The sequence below is a fragment of the Pholcus phalangioides genome, unplaced genomic scaffold (assembly GCF_987345545.1).
Source record: "Pholcus phalangioides strain wild (caught in Gottingen) unplaced genomic scaffold, Ppha-v1.0 ptg000010l_1, whole genome shotgun sequence".
Classification (NCBI taxonomy): domain Eukaryota; kingdom Metazoa; phylum Arthropoda; class Arachnida; order Araneae; family Pholcidae; genus Pholcus; species Pholcus phalangioides.
This window is the reverse complement of record NW_028301603.1, coordinates 3,170,716-3,185,175: the sequence shown is the minus strand read 5'-3', so window position 1 is coordinate 3,185,175 and position 14,460 is coordinate 3,170,716. Positions and strand designations below refer to the sequence as shown.

Genomic DNA, 14,460 nt, shown 5'->3' with positions numbered 1-14,460 from the left:
TAATCATATATGTCTATAAAGTTATAAGTGAATTACAACTTTATAGGTATGATTTAAACGACAATTACAGTTGAGTATCGATTTTCCGAATACCGATCAACCGAAACATCGATTAACCGAAAGCGTTCCAGTCGGCAAATTCAAATTATTTGCGCGCTGTATAGAAGTTCCGCTAGCGGCCGATAGTGCTTTTGCTCTTATAACACTTTTACATTTTTTGTCCGCGAATGATCGGTTATCCATAAAATCAGCTATCCGAACACCCCCAGTCCCCAATTGTTTCGGATAATCGTTACACTGTAGTTTCTACATACAAATAAACAGAGTTTACTTTCCAATTAAGCCGTTTATTGACAGAAAAATTTAACTTTTTCTCGACAAAAATTCCAGGTGAAATCAACTAGCCCTGATATGTTTAACATATGATATCCAAAATGTTGAATTCATCTCTAACTCGAATATATGAGTTCACTCGCGGTGTCTCCTGTCGGCAAAAATCAAAACCGTTTGGAATTTTTTTAATTGGAATAGCCGCTACGATGGCAACGATGAATCTTATTTTCAGGACTGGTTCAAAGGTTCTGGACTGGTCTCTCTAGCGCAAAGTAGCTCCGGATTACGGTACTATGATTTTCGAGAATAAGGGTGCGGTTATAGTGCACGCGTATTTCCGATTGTGGAAATGCGCGTCGTCTCCGATTGGTTAAAAACCTGAATTTCAAGCTAAAAAAAAGTTGAAATTCGGGTTTTTAACCAATCGGAGACGACGCGGGTTTCCAGAATCGGAAACACGCGTGCACTGTAATCACGCCCTAAGGTTGTGAATCGGTAAGCAGGCACCATCAGGATGAGTATGGAGAGCAGTGCCCATTTATAAACAATAAGTCGTCCCCTCCGGCACATCGCAATGAATCCATGCTTGGTCTGGTAGCCCATCTCCATAATTTAAAAGCCCTGCATCAACCTATCAGAGCTGTTGACCGTGGCTCCCACATCCTGGAACAGGGCCTCTAGACTTGGATCTTTGGCGAGGCCCCACGCCAAGGGACCCTTCTATAATGGAGCAATAGCATGAAAAAAACAAAAAATGGTGCTAAATGTCTCGGGCTGCCAGTGCTGCAGCTCTGTCATCTCCGCCCACGTGGGGGCCATACTGTTGACGCGTAAAGACAGCCCAATCTAAGTACCCCGTTGTCTCGCCACTCAGAATCACTGCGAGTACTCGAACGTAACCAGCAGCCTCGTACATACATACGTACATCCGCCCGCCATTAATTTCCAGCGCTAAGTAGTACGCACAAAGTAGGAGGCCATGATGATCATCAGTTACATGCTTTGTAATACAACGAAAACAAGCATTCTTCGAGCTGTTGTTTTTCTTTCTGTACATTGCTAATTAAACCGTGAAGGGTTCCGGTGGTTTTTGCTTCATTTCACCCACACACACACACACACACACACACACACACAAGAGCAAAAACAAAACACAAAAAATACGTAATAATAATTGTGGAAAATTTATTACATACGAGGCCTCCGTCCAGAACCTTCTTCTTATGAAAGACCCTGAAAATATAATAATAATAAAAATTAATGTTTCCGCTAGTTCTGTCTTTTATTTTCATTTTTCTTCGGCCGCCATCTTTTTTTTTTCTTTTAAACGATGCTTATAATTAATTATGTTTGAAAGCGTTAACGAGGCTCCGAGGAAAGCTCATATCCTGGCCTTTGGCTTTTCTTGGCATAAATCAGGCATTTTTTCTTTTGCGTTTTCCTTTTCATGCGAGGCTTTGTAATACGTATATATTAAGTATTTATAATGGAAATGGTTATATATAAAGGCTCCACCCAGTTCCATATGCTTATTATTATCATTAGTTTTGTATGGACTTTTTTTTTTTGCTTTTAGTTATTTGTTAATAGGACTGAGAAAATTGAAAATGATGATTAGATAATTTTGATTTTTAATGTGTAGCTTAACAAAGAATGTACACGTAGGTCCTGGATAAATTTTAAAAATTTAAAAAAAAAATCAACCAATTAACACAAAAGAAAAGTGTGGTTTGCACCAAATACTTATCAAGGCGTCGAGATTTTTTAAAATAAATAATAAAAAAAAAATTCGAAATTTCACTCACAGGTGGCGTTGTAAAACCAAAAACTTGAATCTGCAAATAAAATTCGACAGAAACAGTGCACGATTAAAGTTTTGCGGGGCCCATGCCGAGGGAGACTCGGCATAGGTCCGCATCAGAAAACAACGGTACTTCACTGTTACGATAATAGGAAAGCTCCTGTGAATTCAGCTGTTTAGAACTGACATAACCTATGCCAGCGGTTCTCAACCGGTGCTCCGCGGAGCCAACATCAAGGCCAACGATTCATCTACAGAAAACCATCTAAAACAATAGGGACGTTCACTTACTCAAAATCCATCGACCGATAACTCATCGACAACAATTCGTCGGTGGAAAATTTACCAACAGCAAAAGAAAAAAATCACTGATAAATTCATCGATGGTGAGTTAAAAAATTTGACGAATCCTGCATTGATGACAATGGCACCGGGGAAAACAGTTCATTAGCAGAAAATCCATCAAAATCAATCCATCAACGGAAATCATCCGATAACAATCTCAGATGGTAAATTTTTTGACAATAATTCGTCAGCTTGAAAATCTGTGACATCAGCTTGTGGATACTTACTAAACAATTCATCGACTGAGAACTCCTCAACAATTCATCGATTGCAAACTCCTTAACAATTCATCGATTGAAAACTCCTCAACAATTCAGCGATTGAAAACTCCTCAACAATTCATCGAAATTGCCAATTCAACAATGGGAAAACACAATTCATCGTGAAAAACTCTTTCTCTATTCATCGATAGAAACAAAATAATTCGTCGATGGAAAATACCTCGACAACAAATCGATGTAAAACTTCTCGACAACAAATCGATGAGTTTTTTTGAACAATTCATCGGTGGAAAGCTTCTTGCCAACTCATCGATGGAAAATTCCTCGACAATTCATCGATAGAAAATTCCTCGACAATTCATCGATAGAAAATTCCTCGACAAAGTGATCATTTTCGATGAAGCATTCTGACGATTAACTTTCCGTCGATGAATTGCTGTCGGTTAATTTACAAAACCTTCCTAACAGTTTGAAAAATACCAAGAATCGATCTGGCAATCACTGGCAATAATCACTGATAAAAATCTGAATCAATCTTCTTACACGTAAAATAATTCAAATAATTCCGAGTGGATCTATTTCGATTTTGAATGGATTCATGTTTTTCCAATTGGTAGGATTTATTTTCAGCCCGGTTGCTATGCCGGCTCAAATTAATCGAAAAGGTCTTTATTAAACGTCCATCAGGCTCAGGAAGGATTGCTATTGGCAGATTACATCTGAAACACGAAGATCCAGATTTTTCCTCACCGCAGCTGTCTGAAAAGCCTCATTCATCTGTACATTCGATTTTTCTAAGGCTTTTGTTGGATTTTCAGTCGAGCACTTTACACGTAATGCGCTGCATCTATTCACAAAGCTGCGAATTTTTTTTTTTTTAAATTCACACAATGCTCACAAAAGAAATTCACGGGAATACGAAACCCAATAGCATCCGTTATTTCTGTGGATTTTTTTTTTATGATGGTAAAATGCCCGATTACAACACGGTTTGACGAGTGACAATTATGGTTCCCCATAGGGGAGAATTCCCCAAGTTTTTTTTTTTTCTTTCTGTAGGGCCTACCCCTTTCTGCGGCCTCTGTATTTTATCAGATTTATAATACCCCATTGGGATCTCGCCATGAATCTAGTGGGAGGTCCTAATCGGTTGCGTAATCATTTGTTCACAGTTTATGGCAAGGGAATAAGTGCATACACGTTCTCCAGGGAATGGACTTTCATATCACAATATATTCGATGTTGTTTTCTTTTAATCTCGACGAAATAGCGGATGGCACAGGAATTTAACCGGGGGGTTCAGTTTCGATGCATACCATCACTAGTGTCCACAAATTTGAAGTCATTTATTCGTGAGATGACGTTTGTTTCATGTCGTTATTTTAACGATTATATTTTCAAGCATGTGATCAGAATCAATTTTATAGCTTTTTTTTTTTAATGTTTTAAAAGCTGTGTTGGTTTTTCGATTGAAAGTTTTTTTTTTTCGGAGATAATTTATATGGTTATCTCTCTTACATCAGAAATACGAAATTTCAGTGGCAGACATACAAAGCAATGCACCTGGAATAGATGCGGATCCAAATGGATGTATCACAAGGATCGATATAATAGGAGTCATTGGCGTACGCGGGGGGGGGGGGGGGGGTTCTAACCCCCCCCCCCTACCGAGTCAAGATTATAGTGTTATTTGCAGGAATAAAAAGTTAATTCCCCCCCCCCCCAGAAGGAAAAAAATCTAAAATCCCCCCCCCCCCCGAGAAAATTCTGCGTACACCTATGATAGGAGTAAAGTTCATGAACGGACAATGTGACTCTTATTTCACAGAAAAAAAACCACTATTTTAACTATATTATGTTTTGCTCCCAGGATCTTGAAAGGGGGTCCTCACCCCACCCCCCTCCTTTCCCTTAAGCCTTTGGATCCGTGCTTAATCCTTGAAAAATTCTGAAGCTCCAGTAATGTTAGATTGGCATGCAGGAAACTTCCATCATAAGGGCAAAGCACGTGAGAATTGTTCAGAAAATCGCGTCAGGTGAAAAAATTTGCGGACCGGTGAAATTAAGCCAACAATGTCGTAGACCAGTAAAAATATGAGAAATAATTTGCCAGAAATTGTTGGAGGAAAATTTACTATCTGACCTTTTTTAATATTTATACTCCATCATTATTCATGCAAGAAACATCGTTGAGCTGGGAAGCCTGTTGCCACCTATCAAATAAAAGCAAAACTATCTGTTACAAGTCTTGATAGTTTTAAACCGGTGTGCAGTAGGAAAATGATTTTTTGATGTGATACCGTATAATCTTCATTTTTATGCTTAACACTAGTGTGTAAAGTTTATGTATCATAATACCACATTACTATGTTTGCTGCATAACTTCAGTAATTAATTTTCAGTTTACTCTTAATATGAAAATTACAGGCAATAGTGTTTTTTGCGATGTACATTTTGTTTTTAAAATCGTGATTTTTTTCATACCCCTGCCTACGGGCCATCATCTCGGAGGGGCACAGATAGCCCACGGACCATGCATTGACCACCCTGCTCTACTGTGTGTAGAGCACTTGAAGATGACAGCACATTGGCTAATCTAAACTATCAGTAATAATTCTTGAAGTAAAATCAGTTGTCCGTTTAAAACCGGTGTGTGCAGCATATAGTATGATATATTGTTTATTTTCAGATAATAATTCAGATCTCATAGTGACCGCAGACAAGTATCCTCGGTGATATAAGACCACAATCCGATAAGTTTCGGCACATATGCTAGTGGATTCTGACAATTATAGCCGCACATCTTTGAAAGGGGACACCCCCCCCCCACTCCCATGAAAGGATTTTTGTGCCCCATTCCAGGATTTTCGAAAGACTTTTTTTTTTTACATTGATTTTTGAGTTAACCTATACAGTCAAAAATTTATTTTACAAGACTAAGAAATCTTGGGAAATGAGCCTTTCTCGTTCCTTTTTTCGTGATGCAAAACTATCCTGGAAGGATCATTGACTCCGCATCACATTTGAATAAACAAAAAATACATTGAGTATTCAAAGTATCGCTGAGATAATGATTGTTCGGTGGAAAGAGTAGGGTAAAAAAACCATCTTATATATGGCTACGTATAATTTTCCCCCATTTATTTACATGCGTATTGGGTCACTGAGCGCATGAAATTCGATTTGGGAATCACGTAAATAGTAGTTTGCATACGAAAAATACGTTGCCAATAAAAAAAAAAAAACATGCCAATCATGTAAATGATTCAAGATTCTCATGTGAATTTTATATGAAGACAAAGCTCATTGACTATACGCTATCTGATGACATTCTGAAAATTTACTATTTATAACTTTAGAAAACATTTATGTAACGACTTCAGATATAGTCAAGTCTGTTAGACTTTCAAGTTGCGGCCATTGACAGTGCCTGAAAAACAGTCGAGTCTTCAGTACTGAAGACTTTTCAGTATTTTTTCCTTTCAAGATGCGGCCTTCAAAACCTAGAAATATTTATGGATGGGCCCACGTAGGCACGGCCCGGGGACCTCAGATACATAGCGGGGGTTCCCATCAAAATCCAGAATGAAAAGACATTTTCAATACAACATGGAAGAATATAATTTTGGGTTACTGGTACGTGCTTCAGGTCTGGTAAGGTGGTCCCTTCTTCCTTGGTAAGGTGGTCCCCCCCCCCCCCCCCGGTGCATGTTAGGAATTATGTTGTCGAGATTTTCGTATTTTTAGGATTTTAGGTAGTTGGGATTCCCGTATTTTTTAGGATTTCGGGTTCCCGGAATTTCTGTAATTTTATGATTTTGGGCTTTCTCTCCCTCTCAGGAATTTTTTTGTATTTTTAGAGTTGTTTAAGCTTGTCGAGATTTCCGTAATTTTATTATTTTAGACAGTCGAGATTTCTGTATTTTCAGGAGTTTAGGACATCGGATATCCGTGTTTTTTAGAATTTTGCTGCAATTAAAATATTAAGCGGTCGGGGTATTCGTATTTTCAAGATTTTATGGGGCTGTCAAGATTTCTGTACTTTTAGTACTTTGGGTCGGTCGGGATTTTTACCTGGTGGGAATTATGTTGTTTCGGAACTTTCGCTGTCAGAATTTCGGGGAATAGTGTCAAAATGTTTTTTGGTTTGCCGGCTATTTCAAGATTAGCTGGACGAGGCTTAGTTCGTCCTGGACTGGAGTATGCTGTAATTTTTTGGAGATCATACCTACAGTGAGACATAGACTTGGTTGAAGGGGTGCAGAGAAAAGCTACGCGTGTCCTTATTGGCACACGGGGCTTGAGTTATGAAGAGAGACTTCATTTTTTGAATATGTTTACATTGGATGAACGCAGGTGTCGAAGAGTATGATCGAAGTGTTCAAAAGTTTCAATGGGATGGATAGGATGGAGCATGAACTTTTAGTGCAACGCCAATCGACTGCTTTTACAAGTGGACACCAGTATCGATTGGTGAGGGACAATGCAAGACTATGGTGTCGCAGGGAATTTTCCTCTAATAGGGTTGTTAATAAATGGAATAGCTTACCCCCGGAGGTAGTGAATCGTAACACAATTGACACGTTTAAAAAGAAATACGATAAACATGTTGGGGTAAATCGAGAAGCTATCCATTCTTAGAATAAGACAACCATAAGTATTCTTTATGAGCATTGTATAATATTTAATCATGTGTATATATTGTTTATAATGTTTCTAATTACATTTTTAATTGGGTTGCTGTATTTTTGAAATATACGACATCCATATTTTTATGGGCATCTTTTTCTCAGCCACCTCGTTGGGCATTTTGCCTGTTGTGGCGTTGTATTTGTATTTGTATTTCAGCCTGTCGGTACTTTGGCTTGTCGGAATTTTTAAAGATTTTGTTTAGTCGGAGTTATGCTCACATCTGATAAATCAATTCTCTATGTATGACTAGACAATACAGTGACATATTCCAATCTGACTTAACCGGGACAGCTAGGTAATTCTCACCGAATAACGTGAGTGTATTCGCGGATATGAGCAAGTGTATGTCGGATGATGATCAAAGACAATTGGAGCATAACCTAATTTTTTAATAATATCTTTTAGTTGTGAATATATAATTATTAGAGAAGTAAAGCATAAATCGAGCATGGCTATGGCAGACTATATATAGGTTTTTGGCAGAGTTTGCGAGCAAACGAGCGATATATCACGCAAAGTAAGATTTATGTTTCCGCCCGATTCTTAGTGAGGCCTTTTATATGCTCTTCAGTTTCCTGTGTTTTCGCACATCAAAGCTCATGAGTTCCCTTCATGTAATAGTCCTTTAAAAAAAAAAGAGACAAAAAACTCATTAACCATCAGGAAACTGGTCAAAAAGATAGATACACTCTTCTCGTATTTTTATTACCATAGATCATGGCGTAGGTCCACTTAGAAAAAAAAAAAAGGCCCCACAAAAACATAATGGAATCCGTTTTAATATTTCACAAGTGGATGAGTTTTATTGGTTTTCGTTTTGGAAAATAATAACGACCCACCGAATGGGAAAAGGACCGAATCCACTTAAATGTGAGTTCAAGGGGAAATATGGTATTGTGGGATGGGGGGGGGGGGCCCACACATGTAACACTAACTTAAGATAACTTATAAATCGCTTGGCTGGTGTTTATGATATCGTTGCGAGACGTGAACGATGCCAATGTTCGAACACTTGAACCGTGTGAGGTCTCGGTACCATATAATATGGCCGTAAAACACTGTGTTGCCCCGTGTAACGCACATGGTTGCATAGGATCGACATTCGAGTTTGTCGGAGTGTCATATCGTGGTACACAGGACGTTTGGACGCTGCTGTTTGGACGCAGCTCTTTGGACGCGAGACAGTTGAACGCGTGTCGTTTGGACGCCGGACAATCGGCCGGATCATACAACCGTTAATTACGCTTTTATATATCACACGATCAGTATTACACATCACATTCACACATATCAACACAATTCATATCACATGATCAATATTACATACCACACAATTCATATCACATGATCAATATTACATACCACACAATTCATATCACATGATCAATATTACATACCACACAATAATAATATCATTAAGTTATAGAATACTTTCCAGGCAAAGATTGAAATTCGACTTCAGTCGCCTTCACCGATATCAGTAATCAAGATGCATGCGTTTATTCTGATTTGTAATATTGATCATGTGATACGAAATTGCTGTTGCTGTGTAAATGTGATGTGTAGTACTAGTCATGTGATGCGAAATATTTTATATTATACATACTCTCATAGTTTTATTATTTTATATTTATTTTATTACGCATTTAGATAAATAAGGCGTAATTAATTACATGTTGTATTATTCGTAAATTTATTATTAAAGGATACACATTAAATATGAACAAGACGTAATTAGTACTGTAGTGTTCCGGCGGATTGTTCGGTGTCCAAACGACATGCTTCCATAGGTCCTGCTCCGTCATATCGGCATCGACATTCAAGGAATTCATGACGTAATGAACATGTTTTAACTAGAAGAAAAAAAGTTTTGATATTTTCAATTATTATTAATATTTTTATTATTTTATTATTATTATTATGATTATTAAGGAAACAGTTATTTTTCGGATATTATGCTGAGGTGAGCTCGGAAAGAAAAGTCATTACGTCTCCGCCGGGACATGAACCCAGGCCCTCTTGCATACCGGGCAAGCATGCCACCATCTACACCACTGGAGACACATGAATCTGCCTTCCTAATTTCACGCACTGTGTCGTGAGGCGCTGAAGTAGAGGCATTAGTAGCCTCTCTTAACTTCAGGAAATGGCCCCCGGGTGGGACGGTTTAGAGAGATATAGATGGCTTTTATCTCAGCGCCTCACGACACAGTGCGTGAAATTAGGAAGGCAGATTCATGTGTCTCCAGTGGTGTAGATGGTAGCATGCTTGCCCGGTATGCAAGAGGGCCTGGGTTCGAGTCCCGGCGGAGACGTGATGACTTTTCTTTCCAAGCTCACCTCAGCATAATATCCGAAAAATGACTGTTTCCTTGATATCTCTGGCTGAGAAAAAAGCCATCTATATCTCTCTAAACCGTCCCACCCGGGGGCCATTTCATGAAGTTAAGAGAGGCTACTAATGCCTCTACTTCAGCGCCTAACGACACCGTGCGTGAAATTAGGAAGGCAGATTCACGTGTCTCCAGTGGTGTAGATGGTATCATACTTGCCCGGTATGCAAGAGGGCCTGGGTTCGAGTCCCGGCGGAGACGTGATGACTTTTCTTTCCGAGCTCACCTCAGCATAATATCCGAAAAATGACTGTTTCCTTGATATCTCTGGCTGAGAAAAAAGCCATCTATATCTCTCTAAACCGTCCCACCCGGGGGCCATTTCCTGAAGTTAAGAGAGGCTACTAATGCCTCTACTTCAGCGCCTAACGACACCGTGCGTGAAATTAGGAAGGCAGATTCATGAGTCTCCAGTGGTGTGGATGGTAGCATGCTCAATCATTTTTTTAATGTAATTTTCAAATAAATATTGCTCATATTTTCATAACATCGGCTTTTTTTCCCTCAGTGGAGATTAATGAGTTAATAGAGAGATGTTTTGTAATATTTTTCCTAACCTCAACTGTTTCATTATAACGCTATTTCAGCGCGTCAAAAATGTTCAATTTTTTTTTGTTAGGAATAGCTATTTCTAGGGACTTGCTACCTTTGCTACTGTTATTTCGTTACTGAGCAGCTACGACTGACTAGAAATTGAAAATGCTTAAAAAATTATGTAGAAGTCATTTGCATACGCAGTATATATACATATGTGGAGATATTTGTTGGAAATCAATATGTACTAATAAAAAATGCGCATTTTAAAAATATATCTGCTTTTTATTTGCATGGTGTTATTTTTTCAACCCATAAGTTAATACTAAAAAATCTAACCAACTTGAAAGCTTGATTATTCCGAGTACACAGTGTTAATAATTTTCCCTGAAAAATACTTTTTTTAAAAAAAATCGATCAACATCTTCAAAACGAAAACTTAGAAAAAAAAGCCCAAAATCGATATCTCCATTTTCTTTCCTCGATATATAAAAATCGATAAAAAATTTTTTCGCTCTTAATTTTTCTCTATCACGACCTCCCGTTTCCAATTTTCGGGGATAAAAAAAAAAAAAATTATCTACGATGAAAAGATATAGGCTAAAAATATAAGGATAACAAGAAAGACGTGTATAGACAGTTTAAGAAAGAAAAATCACATACAAAATCAAAGCTATACATCAAAGTCGTTTCCAGAGGGTCGCCAACATTTTCGCCGGGACAACCTCCTGGATTTTTTTTTTTTTTTTTTTTATTTCTTTGGACCTGATCTTCCTGGAAAAGAATAGAAAGTTTCAATGGATCTCTTTTTCCTGGAAAAAATAAAAAATAAAACATTTCTGCGCCCTATTGTTAAACAGTGTCGTTGGCATCCACTGTGAGGGCGAAATCTCTTATATAAGACGAGAAATAGAAGAAAATGGTTCGTTCTTTCCCCCCCCCCCCCCACAAGATGACAAGCGTCGTCTTTATAATATGGAGGAAAAATAAAAGAAGGTGTCCTTTTGTGAAAAGAGGGTCAAAATGTACAAATGTATTTATTTCAAGCTCGCGAACCCCCCCCCCCCTCTCTCCTACCTAAAAAAAAGAATAAAAGAAGTATGTAACTGTACATGTTGTATATGATAAAGGAAGTATTACTTTGGAATGTCTTTTGTGAGAATTTAATTTCCATCATCGTCGCCTGGAATGAAACTTTCGTTTCCCACACCGTTGTTGAAGGCAGTTTTTAAAGAAATATTTGAAGTTCTTTGAAGAAATTCCTCTGCTTCGTGTTCCCTTTCCGGGAGAGATTCTTTCATATATACGTAGCCATTTCGCTGAAATTCAGAATTGAAGAGCTTATTTTCAAGAAAGGGAGCATTTCCACAATTATTTAGTTAAAAGAAGAAACAAAAAAAACGTGTTTTTTATTCGGAATTACCTGCTTTACAAGAGTGAAAAATAGCTCAACAGGTATCATACGGGATTTGTATATGAATATTTGAATATCATGTTTCTTATCATTTGAGGGAGTTATCCCCAGATTGTGAACAGATTTGATTGCTTAAGATCAAGAGTCGTAAAAGAGGGAACATGCACAGAAGAAATAAAAAGACGAGTAGCTCTGGGTAAAACAGCCAAGAGAAAGCTTAATATAATAATGAAAGACAAAGATATGTCAATGAAAACAAAAATTAGAATTATAAATGCGTTGGTCTTTCCTGTCTTTATGTATGGATGTGAGAGCTGGACACTACGGAAAGCAGATAAGAAAATAATTGATTCCTTCGAACTTTGGTGCTGGAGGAGGATGCTTAGAATTCGATGGACAGCTAAAAGGACTAATAAATCGGTTATCGAAGACGTCAATGCTGACTATTCTCTAGAAGCAATAGTCACAAACAGAAAAAACAGAAACTATCTTACTTTGGTCATACAATGCGTACAGAAGGATCACTAGAAAAGACGATAATGCTTGGAAGAATTAGAGGAGGTGTTGCAAAGCACCGGAATGAAGCTAGCACAACTGAGTCATGCTGTGAATGACAGACTAGCTTGGAGAGCCATGATCTACAGAGTCATCACGAGTCGGAATCGACTCGATGGTGCTTAACAACAACAAATCCACATTAAATTCTCTGAAATGTTTCGTTTTGAATAGAAATTGTAAGAATTTTAACCTTTTTGATAAATATTGGAGCTAGGGATGAAGAATTGGAAATTTCTACGCCACCTGTTGATTCCAGATTCGTCATGATCCGTATTCGTTTGAATTACCAAATTATGGGGACGGGGGGGGGGGGGGGATGTTGCTGTTCTTTATTCCAGAAGGCTTCGCCTAGCCAAGCCAAGCAGCCTTACTACTCTCGCGTGACGGTGTTACTAACATAAGAAACACGATAATTCTTCAGTGGCAACTCCCATATCGGACACCTCCACTATCGGACACTTTTTTTTTTTGAATTAGTACATCGACGGGGCTCAGTGTATTTTACTATCCATTAATGGATACTCCTCGTTAGCGGACAAAACTTTCGGTCCCATGGGTGTCCGTTATCGAGAGGTTCTACAGTAAAATGTGACTTTGAAAAAGCTTATCTATGCCGTCGTTTTGAAAAAAAGAATCCCTTAATCTAAGTAGGACAACCGCTGTCTCATCTCTTGTCAAATATTTACTTCCCTCTCGATGGCAAATTCTACTTCTATATATTATGCTTGTTTACTAATTAAATATAGCAGTAATCCCATTCTACAAGAAGCTTTTCCGACTTTTTCGTCCCTTAATATCCAATCAAGATGTGGGGGCGATGGGGATGATCATGGCCCCCACATCCTGGAGCCGGGCCTCCAGGCCAGGATTTTATGCGGGCCCCCGATTAGATTTTCACGGGCCCCCTTTATGATGAATTTACAGCGTGAAAAAACAAAAAGGTAAAAATCGTCCCGGGCCCAGGGCTGGAGCATTGTCAGCCCACCCCTTGTGGGGGCCATGGGGACGATCACCACACCTAGAGTCTGATAATATAGTAGAATGAATCTGTCCCGTAAAATACGGGACAGTAATGATTAGCAAAAATTGCTTCCTCTGACACTATATATCACACTATATATTGCTTTTTGTGTTCCTTACTTTTTTTTTTGAATTTTTTCACTGTTTTTGTGTTTTCTCGTTTCTTCATTATTTTTGCATTTCTTCTGTGTCTTTGTGTTTTTGTACTTGCTTTTGTGTGTTTGTATTTATTCATTGATTTTTGGTTTTTTTTTTCATTTTTCGATTTTTTGTACTGCAATATTTTGTGTATGAGATTCTATGTACGTAACGTTCGATTGTGTATTAAAAAGTTTCCTCCGACACGGTCCCACCCCTATTCGGGGGCAATGGCTAAAATTGGCTTAAGCCAATAGAGCCTGGGCCGTGCTCGGTTTGAAAGAAAAGACAACCGCTGTTCCCTTTGTGTTCCTTTTTGAATGAAAAATAGCGAAGTGAGAATGAACGGGGTTCCCTTTTGGTAGAAACGACAATAAAACAACTCAAATATACCGATTTCTTCAATTTAAAAAAAAGAAAAAATTGTCAACCCTTCACCCTTATAGGGCACCCTGTACTTAATCCTTTGACTAATGCAGAAAACAAAAAAATCGCCAATCACCTAAATAGTTGGCTACTGATCAAATCTCAATATTGGCGAGAAAAATGCGTTTTCCAGCTGAGAAAATATTTCCCAGCTGAGGTCTTTGTACTCAGCCCACTTCAACGTTTTTATCTTCAAGAAGAAAAACATAATCAAATACATTCCGTAAAAATAATTAGAATCCCAAGCAATAAATACCTGATGGAGGGAAAACAATGAAAACACGCCACTATTATTAGATTAACGAAGTCTATGACCATCCCGTGACCTCAGAAAACATTAGATCACGTGGACAATAAGATTTCCGCAGACGAAAAAACACAAATTTCTGGAGATGTTTGTTATTTACGGTATAATTAATATGCTTTTTTTTCCCGCCCTTTCAAGCATGTCTTTGAATTTGACAAGTTCAAAAACACATCATGGAGAAACGTATATTATTACGGGTCCTGTTGCTGTAATTTATTTGCTCATTTTTATGGAATTATTATCTATTATTTATATAATGGTCAATCCACGATGGCCGT

The 14,460-nt window shown here is 38.1% G+C and overlaps 1 protein-coding gene across 1 annotated transcript in view; it reads left to right on the top strand.

Annotated features, from left to right (window-relative positions):
- The window catches only part of LOC149080754 (ephrin-B2-like), a 418,983-nt gene that overhangs the window by 197,138 nt on the left and 207,385 nt on the right, over positions 1-14,460 (top strand). The gene's annotated exons all lie outside the window — the stretch shown is intronic.